The 20,737-nt window shown below is 35.2% G+C and overlaps 1 non-coding gene and 5 pseudogenes across 1 annotated transcript; 5 read left to right on the forward strand and 1 right to left on the reverse strand.

Annotated features, from left to right (window-relative positions):
- The first annotated feature begins 6,236 nt into the window (after positions 1–6,236).
- LOC121207139 (uncharacterized) lies at positions 6,237–6,355 on the forward strand (annotated as a pseudogene).
- A 169-nt stretch (positions 6,356–6,524) lies between these two features.
- Positions 6,525–6,643, forward strand: LOC121207135 (uncharacterized; annotated as a pseudogene).
- A 181-nt stretch (positions 6,644–6,824) lies between these two features.
- Positions 6,825–6,943, forward strand: LOC121207129 (uncharacterized; annotated as a pseudogene).
- A 5,977-nt stretch (positions 6,944–12,920) lies between these two features.
- On the reverse strand, positions 12,921–13,027 carry LOC121207246 (small nucleolar RNA R71). The gene has a single exon (XR_005902337.1). It is a non-coding gene; the product is annotated as a small nucleolar RNA R71 (small nucleolar RNA).
- A 7,063-nt stretch (positions 13,028–20,090) lies between these two features.
- On the forward strand, positions 20,091–20,209 carry LOC121207146 (uncharacterized; annotated as a pseudogene).
- A 180-nt stretch (positions 20,210–20,389) lies between these two features.
- LOC121207157 (uncharacterized) lies at positions 20,390–20,507 on the forward strand (annotated as a pseudogene).
- The last annotated feature ends 230 nt before the right edge of the window (positions 20,508–20,737 follow it).

Below are 20,737 nucleotides of genomic sequence, written 5' to 3' on the forward strand. Positions count from 1 at the left end.
GGCCACAGTGTTTTCAAAGATCGATTTGAGGTCTGGTTACTACTAGTTGAGAGTTAAGGAGTAGGATGTGCCGAAAACCGCCTTTAGGACAAGGTATGGACATTATGAGTTTCTTGTGATGCCTTTCGGCTTAACAAATGCTCCAGCTATATTTATGGACTTAATGAATCGGATCTTTTGGCCATATTTGGATAAGTTTGTAGTAGTGTTTATAGATGACATTCTAATTTATTCTCGGGATGAGTCTGAACATGTCGAACACTTGAGAACCATATTGCAGATTTTGAGAGAAAAGAAATTGTTTGCTAAGTTCAGTAAAAGTGAGTTCTGGCTTCGTGAAGTCGGATTTTTGGGACATATAGTCTCAGGTGATGGTATTTGGGTGGATCCAAGCAAGATTTCTGCGATCGTTGATTGGAAACCGCCCAAGAATGTATCCGAGGTTAGAAGCTTTTTAGGCTTAGCCGGGTATTATAGACGTTTTGTTGAGGAATTTTCGATGATTGCCTCTCCTATGACTAAGTTGTTGCAAAAGAATGTTAAGTTTGAATGGACTGATAAATGTCAGCAGAGTTTTGAAAAGTTGAAAGCACGATTGACTGAAGCACCAATTTTAATACAGCCCGAGCCAGGAAAGGAGTTCGTAATTTATAGTGATGCATTATTGACAGGCCTTGGATGTGTGTTGATGCAAGAGGGTAAAGTGGTAGCTTATGCTTCGAGACAGTTAAAACCGCATGAGAAGAACTATCCTACACGTGATTTGGAATTGGCCGCTATTGTCTTTGCCTTGAAGATTTGGCGACATTATTTGTATGGTGAAAAATGCCGAATTTTTACTGATCACAAAAGTTTGAAGTATTTGATGAATCAAAAGGATTTGAATCTGCGACAGAAGAGATGGCTTGAATTATTAAAGGATTATGATCTAGTGATTGATTATTATCCGGGAAAAGCAAATGTGGTTGCTGACGCCTTGAGCAGGAAATTTCTTTTTACTTTGAAAGCCATGAATACGGGGTTAGCATTGTCTGATGATGGGTCAATCTTAGCAGAGATGAGGGTTAAACCGTTATTTCTCCAGTTGATTTGTGATGCTCAAAAGAACGATAGTGAGTTGCGAACCAAGAGAACTCAATGCGAATTAGGCTACGACTCAGATTTTCGAGTTGGACCAGATGACTGTTTGATGTTTCGAGACAGGATATGTGTACCGAAAAACGATGAATTGATTCAGAAAATATTACATGAGGCGCATAGTGGCTGTTTATCAGTTCACCCTGGTAGCACAAAAATGTATAATGATTTAAAGAAGTTGTATTGGTGGCCAGGTATGAAAAGGGACATTTCTGAATTTGTAACCAAGTGTTTGATCTGTCAACAAGTAAAAGCTGAACATCAAGTGCCTTCAGGATTACTTCAACCGGTAATGGTGCCTGAGTGGAAATAGGACAAGATTACCATGGATTTTGTAACTGGTTTTACCTTTAACTCCTAAAAAGAAGGATGCTGTCTGGGTAGTGGTTGATAGATTAACAAAGTCAGCCCACTTTATACCAGTACATACCGATTACTCACTTGATAAATTAGCCGAATTATATCATGCTGAAATTGTGAGGTTACACGGAGTACCTATGTCTATAATATCAGATAGAGATCCGAGATTTACCTCGAGATTTTGGAAAAGTTACAAGAAGCTTTGGGTACAAAATTGAACTTTAGTACCGCGTTTCATCCACAAACAGATGGTCAGTCGGAAAGAGTAATCCAGGTACTCGAGGATATGCTTAGATGCTGTGTCTTAGAATTTGGAGATAGTTGGGAGAAATATCTATCTTTGATTGAATTTGCCTACAATAACAGTTATCAGTCAAGTATACAAATGGCACCGTACGAAGCCTTGTATGGTCGTAAGTGTCGGACTCCTTTATATTGGACCGAACTTAGTGAAAAACAAATTCACGGAGTTGATCTAGTTAAAGAAACCGAAGAGAAAATAAAAGTAATTCGGGATTGCTTGAAAGCTGCTTCAGATCGACAAAAGTCATATGCAGATTTAAAAAGAAAAGAGATTGAATTTTAGGTGGGTGATAAAGTGTTCTTGAAGGTGTCACCATGGAAAAAGATTCTGAGATTTAGCCGAAAAGGCAAGTTGAGTCCGCGTTTTATTGGGTCGTACGAGATTACTGAGAGGATTGGACCAGTGGCATATCGGTTGGCCTTACCGGGAGAGTTAGAAAAAATTCATAACGTGTTTCATGTATCAATGTTGTGATGTTATCGTTCTGATCCTTCACATGTGATTTCTCCAACAGAAATTGAGATTCGACCGGATATGACCTATGAGGAGGAACCAATAAAGATTTTGGCTCGAGAAATTAAACAGTTAAGAAATAAAAGTATAGCCTTAGTGAAAGTATTGTGGCACAGAAATGGGATAGAAGAGGCTACGTGGGAACTCGAGGAAGCTATGAGGAAACAGTACCCGAACCTCTTTACCGGTAAGATTTTCGGGGACAAAAATCTCTAAAGGGGGGAGAATTGTGACAACCCGAATTAGGGCCTAATCGGAATAGTGGTTTTGTGACCACAAATTTGAGATAGAAATAATCGTTTTATAATCATTTTGAGGTTTATGATATGATTTCATGATTTCATGAAAATTTCGTGATGAAATTCTGTGCATTTCGCGCTTAAGTTGAGAATAGGGATTAAATCGAATAAATTGTAAAACTCTTGTTTTAGAAGTTTTTAGTATGAAATTGCTTTGGGATATTAATTAGGAGGTCTTAAATAGAAATTTAACCCATTCTTAAGTTATGGACAAAAATTGGACATGGAGGGAAATTTTTTGAAAGTTTAGTAGTAAGGGCATTTTGGTCATTTGTATATTAAATGAAATAAAATGGGAAAAATAACACAAAATTGGTTATCATCTTCATTAGTTGTTGCCGAAAATTTCTCTCCTCCATAGCTAGGGTTTCTTCAACTTTCAAGCTTCATAGTAAGTGAATTCAAGCCCCGTTTTTAATGTTCTTCACATTTTTGAAATCCTCGTAGCTCGGTTTACTTATTTCTACCATTAGTTCGAATTAGGGTTTATGTTTAAAAATTTACCCATGAATGATAGGCATGTATTTTGTTGTTTAATGGTAGAATATGAATGTTTGAAGTTAGGGGAACGATCTTTTCTAAGCGATTTTTAACGAAAACGAGCAAAACGGCATAATCGATAAAAATACCTATTGTTCATAACTATGTGTTAGAGTGAGAATTTGATGTTGCCATAGAAGAGAAAAACGATCAGTAGGTAATTAAACATAAGAATGAGGGCTGAAATTAAATTTCTGAGCCTTGGGGAAAAATCGTAATTTTGTAAAAGTTAGGGGGCAAAAATTTAATTTTTGTATAATGTGATTTTTGGATTAAAATAAATAGTTTGAGTGTTAAATGAGCTAAATATGTTGTTATAGACCAAGAAAGGCGTGGAATCGACCTCGAACGGGGAAAGGAGAAAGTTTTGGACTAAATTGCAAAATTCCCATATTTTGCACCGAGGTAAGTTTTTATGTAAATAATACATTAATTTCATTTACATTTTTATATTTCAGCCTATTATATATATATTAGCTGATGTTGAAGTATAAATCGACTATTGAAAGAATGGAAATAAATAATAGAGAGAGAGATCCCGGTTGAACATTCGGAAAAATCGAATAAAATAGAGGGAGCATAGCTAGGTCACATGTTTATATAGTTTATATGCCTAAATTCCTTATTGAGTCTAGTTTTAAATTAAATAGGTTTCATGGTTATTTGAATTGTGTACTGAGAGAAATTCAATTCGTAATGAACAGAGGTCAGATCAGTTGAGCTGCATAACAGGGGAAGCTTTAACTAATAAACTGTACTAATTGGCTGAACCAAAAATTCTAGAAAAAAATTAGTAAGAATTTTTATGAGTCTAGATTCAGGGAAATTTTACGGATTTGAATTTCAAGTTTCGTAACTCGAGTTATGATTTATTTAGTGATCATGACGCAGGAAGGACAGCTTGATCAAATTGGAGTAACAATAAGATTAAAAATATGATATAATTGAGTTATGTTGTAAACAGATTAGATTTCTTATTTGTTATTTATATACTTACTTACTAAGCTATAAGCTTACTTTCTTTTCTCTCCTTTGTCTTATAGTGTCGTCCAGCTAGCACAGGAGTCAGAGATCGTAGAAGATCCGCCCGCACTATCAATACTCTTGGTATCTGAACTCAACATTTTGAAATATGGCATGTATAGCAGACTTAGTTATTTTGTTACGTGTCAAAATTGTCTAGGTTCAAATTATTACTTACAGTATCAAACTAATCATTTTGTACGAAGCCTTTGAAGTTGGTTTGTATTGTTAATGGCATATGTTATAATGATCAAATTGCACGCCATATTTTTGTTGGGTTTTGTTTAATAGTATATACTATAATTTGTTAATACCTCGTACCCTGTTCCGGCGACGGATACGGGTAAGGGGTGTTACAATATAAACTCATGGAATGATGTCAAGATTACCAGTCCAGGCTAAATCCCTTATAGCGACAAACACCCTTAATGAGCTCGGATCTGAATTACCAGTCCAGGTTAAATTTAAACCCTAATCAGATTACCCGTCCGGGCTAAATCCTTAATGCACACGTATTCTTCAGAAGGCTCGATCATTCAAGGAACACCCGTCCGAGCTAGATCCTTTCTATATTCAAGATCAACGGATTACCCGTCTGGGCTAAAACCTTTTATGCAGCACATGCAGGATCTCAAGTCACGTAAGCCATGGTTTATCAATCGAGTTTCCCTTTTAACTTCAACTATGACATTTATCATCTTGTCGTTATTATTATCAACACATTTCATGGATTTTCATGCCATCACTATATACAATTATCACACATTCATAAAACATGCATTTAGGCATATTATGGGTTTATTTTAAGTTATTCAAATGTACCTGGTATTTATGTCGGTTTCGCATTTCGGTTACTCCGAAACCTTTTATTTTCCTTGATCGACCTCCAAAATTTGTTCCTCGAGGTTATTGAGCTTGAAAATGTTGAAAACCCTAGCTATGGAGGGCTTGAGAATTTCAGCTGGTACAAGGGAGAAGATGGCTGATTTTTGCCTTCATTTTCCCTTTTTATTGATTTTATTACCAAATGACCAAAATGCCCCTCCTTACTAAACTTCCAAAATTTTCCATGCATGCCCATTTTTGTCCAAAAACTTAGAAATTGGGAAAATTGCTCTTTAAGGACTTCTAATTAATTTTCCAAAGAAATTTCATACAAATTGCTTCTAGAATCCAAGTTTTGTAATTTATTCAATTTGGTCCTTCTTTTCCAATTGGATGCCTTACTCATAGAATTTCTTCATGAAACTTTAACACATGCATATTTTCATATTCTAGGCCTCATAATAATGATAAAACAAATATTTCAACATCAAATTTGTGGTCCCAAAACCACTGTTCCGACTAGGCCCTTTTCGAGATGTTACACTAATTACTCAAATTCATCAAAAATTCCAATACAAAACATATTAATCCAAAACATATCTTTCATAATTCATCAACTAACATCACAAAACTCAATTATTCATCAATGGCATAACTCAAAATATTCATCAAAATTAGAAATTCAAGCATGGGCTTTGTACATTACACTGCAACGATCTCAAAAATGTAAAAATTATCAAAAACTGAGCTAGTTAAATACCTTGATTAAGATAAACAATGGTCGAATATGGCTTTCTTTTCCTTTTTCTTTTCCTTTAGCTAATTTCAGCTACCAAAAAATGAACATGCATGGCTTTTATTATTTTATGATTTATATTATATAACATTATTATCATTTTACCTATTTAACCTTGGTTATAAAATAATAAACCATCATAAACCATGTCTTTAACCATCCAACTGATTTAGTTATGGCCTAATTACATTATAAGTGCTTCATATTAATAAGACAAGTTCAATTAAACACTTTCATATTTAACAATTAACTTTTCACTTTACGGGATTAAGCCCTTTTTACTAAATCGGCATCCAAACAGTAAAATTAAAACACGAAAAATTAACACATATAAATTCACACAAAATAAACACAGAAAATAATTTTTAAATATTTTTCTGACTCGGGCTATTACAGATAAGGGGTAGCCGTTATATAAATAGATTGCGAAAGGGTTGACGGGTGTAATCATACCAACACTAATGCATCGGATCCCATCAGAATTTCGTAGTTAAGCGTGCCTGGATGAGAGCAGTAGTAGCATGGGTGACCTCTTGGGAAGTCCTCGTGTTGCACCCCTCCCATTTTATTTTATATAAATTTTTTTGAACATTGTTTAACTAATTAGTTATTTGCGTTTTGCGAAATAAATAATTTGAAACGTTATTTGGTTGAATTTGCATTCAAATTCATGGCGCAAGTGCAATAAGGGGTAACGTTTATATAAATAGATTGCGCAAGGGTTGACGAGTGTTATCATACCAGCACTAATGCACCGGATCCCATCAGAACTCAGCAGTCAAGCGTGTTCGGGCGAGAGTAGTACTAGGATGGGTGACCTCCCGGAAAGTCCTCGTGTTGGACCCCTCCCATTTTATTTTATATAATTTTTTTATTTGCGTTTTCTAAACATCATTTATTTAATTAGTTATTTTTGTTTTGCGAAATAAATCATTTGAAATGTTCTTTGGTTGAAATTTCATTAGAATTCGAGGTGCAAGTGCGATAAGCGGTAGCCTTTATGTAAACAGATTATGCAAGAATTAACAGGTGCGATTATACCAGCACTAATGCATCGGATCCCATCAGAACTCCATTGCTAAACGTGCTTGGGTGAGAGCAGTACTAGGATGGGTGTCTTGCTGGGAAGTCCTCGTGTTGCACCCCTCCCATTTTATTTTATATAATTTTTATTAATTGTGTTTTTTACACATCATGTATTTAAATAGTTATTTGTGTTTTGCAAAATAAATCAATTGAATGCCATTTGGTCAAATTTGTATTCAAATTTGAGGCGCAAGTGTGATAAGGGGTAGCCTTTATGTAAATAGATTGCACAAGAATTGACGAGTCCGATAATACCAAAACTAATGCACCGGATTCCATCAGAACTTCATTGTTAAGCGTGCTTGGGAGAGAGTAGTACTAGGATGGATGACCTTTTCGAAATTCTTTGTGTTGCACCCCTCTCATTAGATTTTATATAATTATTTTTATTTGCATTTTCTAAACATCATTTATTTAATTAGTTATTTACGTTTTGCGAAATAAATCATTTGAAACTTTATTTGGTCGAATTTGCATTCAAATTCGAGGCACAAGTGCGATAAGGGGTAGAAATGTTATTTGGTCAAATTTGTAATTAAATTCGAGCCGCAAGAGCAATAAGGGGCAGCCTTTATGTAAATAGATTGCGCAAGAATTTATTGGTGGAAACACAAAAATTTACACACTTTTTCATGCCCTTTTTAACTTAAATTCATGTAGTTTCCATAAAATTCCAATTGAAAAAGAATTAATTTTTATAAAATAATTAAAGTGTACTTAAAATATGAACATATTGAATTTTAATTAATTTTATAATTAATTTTTGGTGAATTTTGGTTATTTTAAATATATTTGCACAAAGGGCGAAAAATGGCTCGGCAGACATTGCTAGAAGCACAAAACCGAGAAGCAATTTGAAGTATCAAGGTGAACTAATTTTCAGCCTAAGACGGTCCAAAATTATGTGTATTAACTCATAATATAATTAATTTTAATTTCTATCCAATTTAATTTGGGTTAATAAATTATTATTAATAAATTATGAAAAATGGTCCAGTTGAGCCGAACTGAGTGAACCGAACCGAGTAATGGACAGCCCAAAACCACCCATGTGCTGTTCCAAATAATCTTATTGGCTGATTATTTATGTAACACCCCAAACCCGGCCTGGACGTTATGACCGGATCTGATGCGCCACATCGAAGCGTTCAAAACATTCCGTATTACTTAGTTTGGAAAAACTTAGTTGGGGTTGTAAAAGACACTTTTAAAAGTAGGTTAAAGTGAATGGAAGCTGTGCACCAGGTAGGAAACCAGGAAGGAGAGGAGGTGAGTCCGTCGGACTGCTTAAGTACCAAGCTCCCTTCGGATCCAATCCTAGACATGCACACCGCCATTGCCACACTCTAACATCTCATATAATTTGGAGAAAACCGTTTGGTTATGTCCATCTTAAGAAAATGATTAAGGTTGAAAACATTTGCTTAGCGGAAGTCTTACTTGTATTCGTGTTATTTTGAAATCACTTAATGTTTTTGAAAACGCGTCCTAGAGCTAATCTATCTCGTTAGTTATCATAGATCTGTTTTATCATAATAGAATTAAATAATAAAGAAACAACCCAAACCATAAAAATAATTAGCGGCCTTATTACAAAAACCCAAAAACATAAACGAAAAATATGGAAAATCTAGTTCACCAGAAGAAAACAAATTTGCAGAAAACGTGTGGCATCTCCGAATCCCGCCCAGCTCCAAGTCCACCAACTAGGGCTCACCTGCAAGGATGGAAGAGGAAATGGGTGAGTTTGGGAAACTCAGTGCATACAGAAACCCATCCAAAGCCCAAATCAACTCGAGCCCATTGGGCCTAAGCCCTATTTAGATAACAGTACACAGTGGACCGAAGCCCTTTTCAGAATACAGTAGCAAGGCCTTAGCCCCTTTTTACATAACAGTGTGGCCCATAGGCCCAGTTCAGTAACATAGGTAACAATAGTAGTAATGCATGCAAACCCATCTGGGGAGACTACTCAACCCACCAACCGCTACACTGCCCCGTACCAGCCCTACACTCCATGTGGGGAATATCTCAACCCACGCAACCCTACACTCCACAGTGGCAGCAACGCTGCTCAAATATCAGTAAGTTGAGGCAAAGCCTCCAGTACGTGGATGAACCACTTTCAATACTTCCTCCATCAATACCCCAATCCCATGCAACAGATATTAATAAAAGCATATCATGTAAAATGCAGTATTAATCAATCATGCAGTTTAGCCAATTTAAACCTTAGGGGTATATCGGTAATTTTGCTCTTTAGGGGTAATTTTCGTAACTTAGCAACTACACAAGCTACTTCAGTAATTTTCAACAGTTTTATGCAGTTTGGTTCCACCATCTAACTAACATGCTACTTTGCCCCTCTCTTACCCATATTGGTCCGTAAGCCCATTGGGCCCAGTTTTGGCCCATCGAGGCCCTCTTTTCCCGAAGTACGTTCAGTCATCACACAAACTTACTTACCACCTTGCGATGCTAGATCTAACAATTACTCCACGTCTTGAGAGCATTCGCATACTCACAAGCCCATGAAATGCCAGAATTTTGGTATTTTGGCTTTTTGCCGAATTGAACTAAGAAAGGGTGTTCAGTACACACATGATTCGCGACGACTGCTACTGAGATCTCTTCTGATGTCCTACAATTGATTAGCATAGTTCTTATTTACAACCCATAATCACTAAACCCACAACCTACTTATCCATGATCGAACCATGTCCCTAAAAGCCTTTGAAACCTTACCTTTTTGCCAAAATCGATAGCTAGCTCCGAATTCGATTGCTCCAACAACCCACGCCTTCAATCCAACACTTAAGAAGACACTAATCATTGACAGAAAACATCAGTTAAAAACCCTTGGAGCCACATGCCCAAATCGACAGCCTCCCTAGATTTTAGGGACTTCGGCTTTTCCTAACTTTGTAAAATATGACAAGATTTGAGATGATGAACACTTACCCCTTACTCCTTTTTGATCTCCACGCAATCTGATGCAGATTTACCTTTCAAACGACGGTAGAACTCGACTCCCGGAGTTTGGAAGTTTCGGCTATAAGCCCCCAAATCTATGGTTTTTCGGCTTTTGGGTGATGAAGGAGATGACAATATGAAACTATAACCTGGATGTAGAATTGCCGACAGGTCTCTAGAGTTTAGAAAGAATAATCGTTGATTAATGGAAACACAATGTTAAAGGGTTTGGCTTTGAAGAAATCGGTACCTGTAATGTGTGTTCAAGATTTCGGCTTTTATGGATTCGGCAAAAGTATTGATGAACAGCAGAATTGATGAATGGTTTTGAAGAAGAAAAATAGAAAAAGAAGAATAGGGGAAGTGGTAGTTTCGGCTAGAGAGGAAAAAGAGAGAAAAGAAAAACCTGAGCAGAAAAGAACGGCACCACTCAATACCCTAGGTGACGAAATACTAACCTCCTAACCCTCTGCCGATTTTTCCCCCTTCAATTCCCAAAATTTGGCCAACTCCTAACCTCTCTCCTAATCCCTTAAATCTCTCACCTTATCACTCCTTAATCCAAGCGTTTAGACTGATTCAAACTCTCCTCTAGCAGAATCCACTTGGACTCCAACACTTACGCCTCTAGCACTTAAAAATAAATGCATCTATTTGTCAACACTGGGAATCAATCCCATGCCTCCCTCAAAGCACCACACGCCACCTTTTTAGGAGCCTAGTGGCGTCACCCTTGCCACTTTACTAAGGCTCTTTTTGTGATGCAATTTGCCCATATCTCTATACAAGGGCCATCTAGCCAGAACCCCTAACTCCTAAGTCCAAAAGTTCAAAAATTCAACCAGGTTTTGACCAACACATGGGCCTTCCATAAAGCCCATTTACCTACTCAAAATATTAATTCGACATCCAAATACAAAATTTTAAAAATCTTTACAAAATATTGAAAAATCGCGAATAAATCCGAAAATCAGGATGTTACAATTTAGCTTGCAAAGAGGCCCTTGAAGACATGTTCAAATAGCATTCAAACCCTTCCACAAATGGTGGCTTTCTAGATTTGCCCCCAGCTTAATTTAGCAAGTTTGAAATCATCAAACTTGCCACATGTGTGGATGGCCAAGGGAGGGCTCTTTGGATGCTAACTTTAGCTATTTTTAGCGGCCCTCTTCAGTTATAAAAACCCCCTTAAGTTGATCATTTGAAACACACCTCATTCATTCACATCTCTTCTCTCCTTTCTCACTTTCTCCTCTCATTTTCCCATTCAAAGTCCCTTGCTCTCTTGCCAATTTCTCCTCTTGGAAAGGGGGCATTCATCAGCCATTTTGGAGCAACATTGAAGTGTTCATATCAACCTTGATTGGCGAGGACAACAGAAAGCGAAGACGGAGCAAACTAGTCAAGCCACGGAGAAACACTGAATTTGATTCTTGTTTCCTATCTCCTTAATTTTTTTTGTTGTTATGATGAACATATCTATGAATATTTATGTTGTTGGAATGGTTAATCTAATCAGCTTAGATTGAATTTAATTCGTGTTGGCTTGATTTCATTTCATCTATTTAAATTATTAAAATTGTGTTTATGCTGTTATAGGCCTCGGTAAAATGCTTGATTAAGTAAAATCATGCCTAAGTTATTCTTGCATTATGATTGTGAAGTAACTAATGAATTATTTATTTAAACGGATTGAAATTGTAATTAATGGACATAGTACTTAATCAGTGCATGTTTGTTCTTCTAAGGTAGCTGAAGGTTAAATTAGCATTGCATCTGGCGATACACTTGCCTTGCATAACTTGCAAGATTATTGTGGTTTAACTGTTCCAAGGTAAGGATACCTTGTTACCTCACATAGTCTTTTATGTTCTTATTAGATTTAATTAATCATTTGAATTAACATAGGAATATGCATGAGATTAGTTCAATTTAATGAGTATGTATGTGCAATAACATGTTTGCTTGTTAAATTCTGTTTAATCATTTGAATTGAAATAGTTATATGTTAAGAGATGAATGGATTTGTGTAGGTGAGTATGTTCATAAGTTAGGAGCTGCCGTGAATTTTTTCGTAACAACATAAACATAAGTTTAATAATTCTAAGTTAAAGAAATGTAATTAATCCAACACAATTATGTCATCATCATTAAATCAAATTTTCAAATCATGCATTAGAACTTTTATTTTTATTTAGTTTAAAATATTATTTTTCTTAATCACCCTTTTCAAAACAAAATATTTTTCTTCACCAAAGTGTTTTAAATAGCATTCATTAATAATTCTTTTCACAGTCCCTGTGGGTACGATAACTCGACATTTACTTGTCACTTTATTACTTGTTGCGATTGTGTACACTTGCACATTTCTGTCGTTCCAAGTTTTTGGTGAGGTTGTCGAGGACTTTTTTAAAAAAGATTATTTGTGAAATTGTTAATTTTGCATTTTGGTCTATTTTTTCTGTTAAATTTTAATTGCATTTTTTGTGTGTGTTTGTTTCATGTGTTTATGAGTATTTATCAAATCATTGACTTACTCCCTGTAAATCCTGAAATTGGAAGGACTTTCTAACAAAACAGAAGACAAGCGAACCATAGAAGGACCAAAGATATGAATTACAAAATTCCAAACCAAAATCCAGGAGGAACATTCGCTTATAATACTCACAATCCGATCATTGTTGCTGATGATAGAAACTGTGCCATCCAACAATATGCCATTCCTCTATTCAACAAGCTCAATTCGAGTATTAGGAGACCCAAAATCGAGGAACAACAATTCGAGCTGAAGCCGATCATGCTCCAAATGTTGCAAAATATGGGTCAATTTAGTAGGATTCCTACTGAAGATACACATCTTCATCTTTAGCTACTCATGGAAGTGAGTGACTCATTTAAACTAGTCGGGGTAACTAATGATGCCTTGAGACTAAGATTATTTCCATACTCCTAAAGAGATAGAGCACGAGCGTGGTTGAACTTCCTGCTGTCCGATTCCATAACTATATGGCAAGAGTTGGTTGAACGTTTCTTAATGAAATATTTCCCTCGATCTTTAACCGCCAAGATCCGATATGAAATCACTTCATTTCAACAACTTGATGAAGAATCTTTATATGAGGCATGGGAGCGGTTCAAGGAGTTACTGCGAAAGTGCCCTCATCACAGCATTCCTTGTTGCGTTCAAATGGAGACGTTCTATATTGGTCTCAATATTCATACTAGAATGATGGTGGATGCTTCGGCAAATAGAGCCCTTCTTTCTAAGTCTTATAACGACGCTTACGAGATTATTGAAAGAATTGCCAGTAATAAATATCAGTGGCCAACCGACTGAGCAGCCTCAAAAAGACGAGCAGCAAGAGTACATAAAGCAGACACACTACCTTCTTTGGTAGCCCAGGTATCCTCTATGTCTTCTATGCTTAAGAACATAGATGTTAATGGTTTCAATGGTAATCTGACAAGTCAGCAATTGAACCAGTTCGATAATATTTCTTGTGAATACTGTGGAGATGGCCATTTCTTTGAAAATTGCCCATCGAATCAAGAGTCAAATTATTACATGGGAAATTAGAATTGGAATGGTCCGCAATCAAATTTTTACAACTCTTCATGGTAGAATCATCCAATTTCTGCTTGGAGTAATCAGTGGGTGGACCATAGTGACTCTGTTATGCCATTTCGACCAAATTATCCGTCAGAATATTCTCAACTAGTGCAACAACCGCCACCAACTGAATCTTTAAGTGATCTTGAGAATCTGCTAAAGGCATACATAGTGAAGAATGATACCACTTTAAGAAATCTGGAGAATCAAATGGGTCAGATAATCGATGAACTTTGAAATAAACCCCAAGGTATTTGGCCAAACGACAAAAAAAATCCAAAAATTTTGGGCAAAGAACATTGCAAAACGGTCTCTTTCCTAAGTGGAAAGACATTGGAGCCCAATGTGGTTGAGGTTCAAGATGAGCCTATTCTAGCTCAATACAAAGAGGAAGTTCAACGAAATGTTAAAATTCATGTATCACAGAAGTTAGATTCAGTGATCCTTGATAAGATAAACTCTAAACCAGTTAGTTCTAATTATCTAACACCCTTGTCAGATGCAGAAAAATTTCCACGGAAGAGTTGTCTGGTTAAAGCTAAGATTCCACCATTGTCATATCCTCAACGATTCCAAAAGTAGCAGCGAGATACTCAATTGAAAGAAATTTCTGATAACAAGGTGACTTTTAATGACTTCGTTGCTGCTAAATCCCCAGATGTAGTTGAAGACTGTTCTGCTATTTCCAAGATGGAATCACTGGCTTCTACAGAGTTGGAGCTCAATTCTATAGATGATCCGTTAGAATGTATTCTGCTAGCGGATTCACCAAGTGATGATGAAGACGAGAATGTTTGGCTGTTAGAAGCTAAAACGAAGGGATTCACTCAGGAAGTTCCACTGGAATCATTGGAGTTATTATCTCGGGAGTACACACAACCAAAAATGTTGATTGAAGAGCCAGCCAAATTGGAACTGAATATTTTGTCTCCTCATTTGAAATATGACTATTGGGTTTTTTTCAACTTTGCTTGTCATTATTTCAATTTAGTTCACCAACGATCAAGGCAATTGTGATTTTGGAAAGGCACAAGAAGGGTACTAGATGGATTATTTCATAAATTTGAGTCACCGGTTGGAGGATTTGTAGGAATTACAAGAAGTTAAACAAGGCCACCAGGAAAGGTCATTACGGCTTTTCTTTCCCTAATAAGATGTTGGACAAATTTGATGGGAATGAATATGATTACTTCCTAGATGATTATGGTTGGTATGAAAATGGTCATTTGATACCACCATGGTTAATAACGATCCTAAATAAAATAAAGGGACTTCTCTTCACTTTCTCTATCATTATTTTAAATCTTTAGTTTTTTTTCCTCATTTGAATAAAATGGTAGACTTAGATAAAATTTTCTTTAGTTTATTACATTAATTAAGACTCTGTCTAGAAGATTAGGACTTAAGCGGGACCATCCGTAACCCTTCTAGTCTTTCTTGGGAGTTTAATTTAATGTAAATTTTCAAAAAATATTTTTTCTAAGTAGCCCAAAGAATTTAAGTATTTGTTTTGTTAAATAAAGGGTCAACTTTTAACCCAAGCACTAATTTCTTTGAGTTTTTATTTTATTTTAGTATAGGAGCTTAGGATCCAAAAGGAGCTGCCATTGGGCTCAAGACACTACTAAGAAGGGAAATATTCAACCCTTTTCCACACAAATCTATAGCCCTTACCTTGCTCCACCACAACTCCCAAGTAGCCCAAAAGTGCGTCTCACTTAACCCCTTAATGTTGTATCCCTTAACTCCCTGAATCACCACCCCAAACACCTTCATTCGAAGTCACCAACTATCACACCTAAACTATCCTTAAAACTGTCACCCTCTTCAACTCTAAAGCTACCCTCAACTACTCACCCACCTGCCCAAAATTGAAACCACACTTTTCCTAAGTTTGACACTGAGAGTCCCTTTATTTAGCACCATTCCACCAAATGAACAGTTTGGTATAATGGTTATGCTGCAACACATGTAGTTGCAGTAACAAGATTACTAGAGATACTCAATAATATCGGATAACTCAATCAGAGATGCATTTAAATATATATATTTCATAACCCGTTTATTTTTGTGCATGAATTTCCAGACTTTATACTTGAACCATGGACTCCAATGTCGAGGAAGGAAAAAATGAGTCAGATTCTAAAAGATCTACGAATAAATAAAAATGGGGGATCTTTACTTTATTTCATTTTCTTTCCTAGGTTATTTAATGTTTTAGGATTAGGTTCTATTATGATTTTTATTTTTCGCATAATAAAACAAGATGTGGAAATAATAAATAAAAATGAACAACTTGCAAAGTACAAAGTATAGCAATAGATATATACATGCCTAGGAATGGATTTTAAAGAGAGCTTGGTACTTAAGCAGTCAAATTGACTCACCTCGTCTTTTCTAGACACCTACCTGGTGTATAGTATCTATTCACTTTTAACAATGAGGACATTGTTTGTCTTAAGTAGGGGGATCGAAAAATTGAAATTATTTCCACTCAGAATAAATTTTTCTTTTAGTTATGATTAGGTTATATTTTGTTCAATAATTTGAAATGTTGTTAAGTATGCTAAACTTTAGTATAAATAAAGTTTGATTATTTCAATAATTGTTATGTTAGCTTAATAATGACATAAATGTATTTTTAATAAAGCATGCAAATCATACCATAAAATTTTAGTTCCTTAGAAAAGTTAGGCATGCATGAAAGTTAAAGTCTTTAGAATTGACTTAGTAGTTTCTTGATGTGGAATCCTAGGAAGCATAGAGCGTTGAAAATGATTTAGGCAACTGTTGTTTGGACAGTTTGAGCCTTTCAAGCCAACCATGATGAAATTTTTATCCTTTGAAACCTAAATTTGAGACTATATAGCCTAATTTTATTTGAACCCTTGCAAATTTAGCCATCACTTCTCTCTTAACTATCTTAAAATTGTCCCAAACACTAGATTCAGTATTATTCAAAGTATTCTTTGAAAATAAGTTTGGGGGAGTTGAAAAGAAGTATCAAATGCTCTAAAAAATATAGTACATACAGTAAAATGCTCGAATTAAAAAAAAGAGCATGAGTTCTTAAAATAAGATGTACAAAAAAGCATGTAAAAGCATTGTAGGTAATTATTTCGAAGGTCTGATGCAAGCCGAGTCTAGGGTTTTTAGCCTAAATTTATCTATCTTTTACCTACCCCTAAGCCCAACCACGTTACAACCTTGTTAAAGACTTATTGATTCAAGTTCCAATGCTACCTACATTAATGGAGAGAAATTGCTACGTGCAACATATGAAGGCATAAGTTAAACTTAATGATTGCAGCTTAATCTTGAATAAGGGAGTAAAATTAAATTGGTAAGGGTTAACATGACTTTATTAGGAAACATTTAGTCTAATTTTTGGCTACCATAAGAATGATTGAGATTAATTTGAATGATATGTATACTTAGACAGCATAAATATTGAATTCCTTGTTCTTGAGCATAAGTATACCAAATTCATGATTGTTGGGAAGAATGTCATTCTGAAGGAGTTTTTCAAAGGTGTTTTTGAAAAATTCTTTTCAAATTTTTGCATTACTCGGGGCAAGCAATGAATTAAGTTTGGGGGTGTGGAAACACGAAAATTTACACACTTTTTCATGCCTTTTTTTAACTTAAATTCATGCAGTTTCGGTAAAATTCCTATCGAAAAATAATTATTGTACTTAAAATATGAACATATTGAATTTTAATTAATTTTATAAATAATTTTGATGAATTTTGGTTATTTTCGACAAATTTGCACAAATGGCGAAAAATGGCTCGGCAGACACTGCTAGAAGCACAAAACCGAGAAGCAATTTGAAGTATCAAGGCGAATTAATTTTCAGACTAAGACAGTCCAAAATTATGTGTATTAATTCATAATATAATTAATTTTAATTTATATCCAATTTAATTTGGGTTAATAAATTATGAAAAGTGGTTCAGTTGAGCCGAACCGCGTGAACTGAACCAACCAAGTAATGGACAGCTCAAAACCACCCCATGTGCTGATCTAAATCAGCTTATTGGCTGATTATTTAGCTTGCAAAGAGGCCCTTGAAGACTTGTTCAAATAGCATCCAAACCCTTCCACAAATTGTAGCTTTCTAGATTTGCCCCAAGCTTAATTTAGCAAGTTTGAAATCATCAAACTTGCGACATGTGTGGTCGGCCAAGGGAGGGCTCTTTGGCTGCTAATTTTAGCTATTTTTATCAGCCATCTTCAGTTATAAAAACCCACTTAAGCTGATTATTTGAAACACACCTCATTCATTCACATCTCTTCTCTCATCTCTCACTTTCTCCTATCATTTTTCCATTCAAAGTCCCTTGCTCTCTTGCAGATTTCTCCTCTTGGAGAAGGGGCATTCATCAGCCATTTTGGAGCAACATTGAAGTGTTCATATCAACCTTGATTGGCGAGGACAACAGAAAGCGAAGACGGAGCAAACTAGTCAAGCCACGGAGAAACACCGAATTTGATTCTTGTTTTCTATCTCTTTAATTTTTGTTGTTGTTATGATGAACATATCTATGAATATTTATGTTGTTGGAATGGTTAATTTAATCAGCTTAGATTGAATTTAATTCGTGTTGGCTTGATTTCATTTCATCTATTTAAATTATTAAAATTGTGTTTATGCTGTTATAGGCCTCGGTAAAATACTTGATTAAGTAAAATCATGCCTAAGTTATTCTTGCATTATGATTGTGAAGTAACTAATGAATTATTTATTTAAACGGATTGAAATTGTAATTAATGGACACAGTACTTAATCAGTGCATGTTTGTTCTTCTAAGGTAGCTGAAGGTTAAATTAGCATTGCATCTGGCGATACACTTGCCTTGCATAACTTGCAAGATTATTGTGGTTTAACTGTTCCAAGGTAAGGATACCTTGTTACCTCACATAGTCTTTTATGTTCTTATTAGATTTAATTAATCATTTGAATTAACATAGGAATATGCAAGAGATTAGTTCAATTTAATGAGTATGTATGTGCAATAACATGTTTGCTTATTAAAATCTGTTTAATCATTTGAATTGACATAGGGATATGTTAAGAGATGAATGGATTTGTGTAGGTGAGTATGTTCATAAGTTAACAAATTACCGAGTTGCTGTGAATTTGTTCGTAACAACATAAACATGAGTTTAATAATTCTAAGTTAAAGAAATGTAATTAATCTAACACAATTATGTCATCTTCATTAAATCGTGCATTAAAACTTTTATTTTTATTTAGTTTAAAATCATATTTTTATTAATCACCCTTTTCAAAACAAAATATTTTTTTTCACCAAAGTGTTTTAAATAGCATTCATTAATAATTCTTTTCACAGTCCCTGTAGGTACGATAATTCGACATTTACTTGTCACTTTATTACTTGTTGCGATTGCGTCCACTTGCACATTTTCGTTGTTCTAATTGGTGCTATCATACCAGCAGAATTGCATCGAATCCAATCAAAATTTTGTCGTTAAGCATGCTTGGACGAGAGTAATACTGGGATGGATCACATCCTTGGAAGTCTTCTTGTTGCACCCCTCACATTTGATTTTATATAATTTTTTTTTCATTTTTTAGTTTCCATTTCTAAACATCATTTATTTAAATATTTACTTGTGTTTTGTGAAATAAATCTTTTGAAACATTATTTGGTCAAATTTGCATTAAAATTCGAGACACAAGTGCGATGAGGAGGAGGCTTTCTGTAAATAGATTGCGCAAGAATTGACGGGTGAGATCATATGAGCACTAACGCGTTGAATTTCATCAGAACCTCATAGTTAAGCACGCTTGGACGAAAGTAGGACTAGGATGGGTGACCTCCTATGATGTACTCGTATTGCACCCCTCACATTTTATTTTATATAAATTTTTTAGTTGCATTTTCAAAACATCATTTATTTAAATATTTATTTGTGTTTTCTTAAATAAATCTTTTGAAATGTTATTTTTTCAAATTTGGATTAAAATTCGAGGCGTAAGTGCGATAAGGGGCTGCCTTTATATAAATAGATTGCGCAAGAACTGACGGGTGTGATCATACCAGAACTAACGCATCGTATCCTATCAGAACTCCGTAGTTAAGCATGGTTGGGCAAGGGTAGAACTACGATGGGTGACCTCCTAGAAAGTCCTCGTGTTGCACATCTTACATTTTATTGTTTTATTTTTGTTTTCAAAACTTTATTTGTTTATTTATTTGCGTTTTACGAAAGAAATCTTTTCAAACGTTATTTGGTCAAATTTGCATTCAAATTCAAGGCGCAAGTGCAATAAGGGGTAGCCTTTATGTAAATAGATTGCGCAAGAATTAACGGGTGCGATCATACCAGCACTAATGCACCAGATCGTATCAGAACTGGCAATTAGGCATGCTTGGGTGAGAGTAGAACTAGTATAGGTGACCTCCTAGGAAGTCATCGTGTTGCACCCCTTACTTTCTTTTCTTTTTTTTGCATTTTCTAAACATTATTTAATTATTTATTTATTTGCGTTTTGCAAAATAAATCTTTTGAAACGTTATAAATTTGCATTCAAATACGAGGTGCAAGTGCAGTAAGGAGTAGCTTTTATGTAAAATAATTATGCAAGATTTGATGGGTGAAATCATACCAGCACTAATGCAACGAATCTCATCAGAACTCCGCAATTAAGCGTGCTTGGGTGAGAGTAGTACTAGGACGAGTGACCTCCTGGGAAGTCCTCATGTTGCAACCCTCCCATTTTATTTTATATAATTTTTTTAGTTACGTTTTCTAAACAGCATTAATTTAATTAATTATTTGTGTTTTGCAAAATAAATAATTTGAAAATTATTTGGTTGAATTTTCATTCAAATTTGAGTCGCAAGTGCGATAAGGGGCAGCCTTTATGTAAATAGATTGCGCAAGAACTGATGGATGTGATCATACTAGCACTAATATACTGGATTCCATCAAAACACTATAGTTAAGCGTGCTTGGGCAAGATTAGTACTAGGATGGGTGACCTCTTTGGAAGTCCCATGTTGCACCCCTCACGTTTGTTTTTTTTTATTTCTGTTTTGTGGAATAAACCTTTCTAAACATTATTTATTTATTTATTTTTGTTTTTTGAAATAAATATTTTGAAAGGTTATTTGGTCAAATTTGCATTAAAATTCGAGGCACAAGTGCGTTAAGGGGTAGCCTTTATGTAAATCAATTGCGCAAGAATTGACAGGTGCGATTATACCAACACTAAAGCATCGTATCCTATCAGAACTCT

Source organism: Gossypium hirsutum, chromosome A09, assembly GCF_007990345.1.
Source record: "Gossypium hirsutum isolate 1008001.06 chromosome A09, Gossypium_hirsutum_v2.1, whole genome shotgun sequence".
Classification (NCBI taxonomy): domain Eukaryota; kingdom Viridiplantae; phylum Streptophyta; class Magnoliopsida; order Malvales; family Malvaceae; genus Gossypium; species Gossypium hirsutum.